This window comes from Gopherus flavomarginatus, chromosome 1, assembly GCF_025201925.1.
Source record: "Gopherus flavomarginatus isolate rGopFla2 chromosome 1, rGopFla2.mat.asm, whole genome shotgun sequence".
NCBI classification, from domain to species: Eukaryota; Metazoa; Chordata; order Testudines; family Testudinidae; genus Gopherus; species Gopherus flavomarginatus.
Window position 1 is genome coordinate 378,845,280 of NC_066617.1, and position 2,896 is coordinate 378,848,175.

General features: G+C 42.8%; 1 pseudogene; it reads right to left on the minus strand.

Annotated features, from left to right (window-relative positions):
• Window positions 1–548: 548 nt before the first annotated feature.
• LOC127044817 (olfactory receptor 52E4-like) lies at window positions 549–1,496 on the minus strand (annotated as a pseudogene).
• Window positions 1,497–2,896: the final 1,400 nt, after the last annotated feature.

Genomic DNA, 2,896 nt, shown 5'->3' on the forward strand with positions numbered 1-2,896 from the left:
ATCTTCTTCTTTAGAGCTCAGACGTATCTGCCTCCTGTTGGAACCCACGATACCTCACCCCCCTCCCAGATCTCAGATAGATCCCAGGAGTCTATCTCTGCATAGAGTTAGTAACAAAGTAATAATAAACATTGAAATGTTAAAACTAACCAGTCCCTCTTAAGTGACTTGCCACAAGATATGAGAACATATTGGTTTTAGAGATGACTGGGTCGCAGCTGAGAAGGGGAGGGGAAGACAGGAGCAAGTGACAGGGGCAGGACCTTGGGGAGAAGACACACAGCGGGGTCGAGGCTTGACAGAAGAGATGGGGCAAGATAGTAATTCCAGAGATCCATCTGCCAGGAATTAGAAAGGTGGCAACCCAGTGTAGTGTGCATAGACTGACTCTCCAGTTCCTCACATTGACATGGCAAAGTAAAGACAGGACAGGGTTTAATGTCTCTCTGTCTGTCCAGGAAGTGATTCAGGGAAGAGGCCCCAGCATCATATGCCAGCCAGCTCTGCATGGAGCTCAATCTGAGAACCAGAGCACAAAGAAAAAACATTTAGGCCCCCTTATGACTAAAGAGCTGAAGCAGCCTGCACCGGATCTGCTTGGTCCTCACCCCATAAATGATGGGGTGTATCATGGGGGGCATCAGCTGGTACACACTGGTAATAAGAATGAGGAAATGTAGTGGCACATTGTGGCCAAACCACTGAACGAGAGAAGAGAATACATATAGGATGTACAAAGCTGAGATGGCACAAAGATGAGAGATGCAGGTATGAAAAGTTTTGTGCCGGGCATCCTTTGTGGGGAGGTGGAACATGGCCCGGAGGATCTGAGTATAGGACATGGTGATAAAAAACACATCCATTCTGATCACAGAGAGAATATTAAACAGTCCATAGTAACTACTGATTAGGATGTCAGCGCAGGCCAGCTTCACCACAGCTATATGCCAACAATAGAAGTGGGGGATGATGTTGGTTCTGCAATATGGCCACCTCCTCACTAATAAGGGATAGGGTAATGTGAGTATGCCACTGCGCAGGATCACGGCCAGGCCTATCTTGGCCACAGCAGAGTTTGTCAGGGTCATTGAATATCTCAGAGGATTGCAGATGGCCACTTAGCCATCAAAAGCCATGGCCACGAGGATTGCAGACTGCATCCCTGAGAAGCAGCGAATGAAGTACATCTGGATGAGGCAGGCATTGAAACTGATCTCCCTGGAACTGAACCAGAAGATGCTCAATATTTTGGGTATGGTGGATGTGGACATGACCAGGTCGGTGATGGCCAGCATGCAGAGGAAATAGAACATGGGCCCATGGAGGCTCGGCTCCCTCTTTACGATGAACAGGATGGTGAAGTTCCCCAACATGGCTATGGTGTACATAGCACAGAAGGGAATGGAGATCCAGACATGGGCTGCCTCTAGGCCAGGAATGCCAAGTAGGATGAAGGTGGAGGGGTTGGTGAAGTAAGTTGTGTTCGAATCTGACATGGCACAGGGGAGAAAGTGTCCAACTCTGAGGCTTAAGGGTGTCTTCTGCATTTACTGTATGTTCCCCATACTTTCTACGTGTTCCCAGGACGTTGGGTGATGGTCGCAGTAGAAATGCCTGAATGGAGAGACAACGTTAATATGAGACTGCATGCAGTAGTGGAAGCTGTTTTCATGGGATAAGAAGCTTTATCTGTCTTCACACACTGAAAAATTTACATTTTCATTATTCAGAGAGAATAACTATGAACAATGACCCTACTAAATCCAATTCCATATTTTCTTGTGCTCCCTGAATTAATAATTCCTAAACTTTTTTGCAGAGGGAACCTTAAGAGGCACCAGTAGGAAACACAAATGTGGATAGTGGTTATCCATCATTGTTCCGTAATGCAAGGAGATCCAGGATAGGGAGTCCATACTGAAGGGAGATCCCCATTCATCCAGTTGCTTGAAATCCGAGAGGGGGAAAAAAAAAACTTTTACAAGGAAGGACATGTGCTGAGAGAAACATCCCAGCTAGCACATACCTCAGGGGAAAGACCTGGATGCCATTGACAGCAGCTCAAGAGAAACACCTGCTCATTTGCAGCAGTGGACAAAACAAAACAGTGTTCTGATCATTAAGATATGAGATGGAGCATAACATGTTCGGGAATGTTTTCAGTTTTGGTCACTCAGTCTCTATTTAAGGATAGAAATGTCCGGGATTCTTTACTGTTCACATGGGACAAAGATGAGGACATATGATATAGGAGAGGAAAATAAAAAATGAAACTGATTTACGTTCAAATGGACAGTTCTCAGCCAGTACTATTGATAGACACTTAGTGCTCCAAGAGAACTAATTCCCCAAAGCTGAGGAAAATTGTCAGCAAAACTGATTGGGAGGAAAAATTTAATCAGAAAAAATGTGAAAGAATGTTGGTATTACTTTGATTACAGCTCATTAAATAGTGGAAAACTCATGTTTCCACAGTCAACAAAGTCAACAACTTTGGGCAAAAATACAGTTTTGAGGTAAAGTGAAGGCAGTAATTAGGGGGAGGGAAACAATATGTAACAAAAAGGAAAAAGGGAAAATAGCTGGCCAAGAATAGAAATCAGAAGTTAAGAAAATTGATAAAGAAAGTTAAGACATTTGGGAAAACTCCATGTGTAGCAGCGCTATGAATCACAAAAAGGAGGCTATTAATTATATTAAGAATAAAAAATTAAATCCTGGAAATGATTTATGTCAATTCCTGTGTTATATATAAAGTACTAAAAATAAAGGGAAAGTGTTTTATATATATATATATATTAGATAAAGAGTTGACAAAGTTAAGAAACAATGGAAAAGCTGGTATGGGATTAGTTCAAAAAAAAAAAATTTTAAATGTAAGTAATGCCAGTCGCCA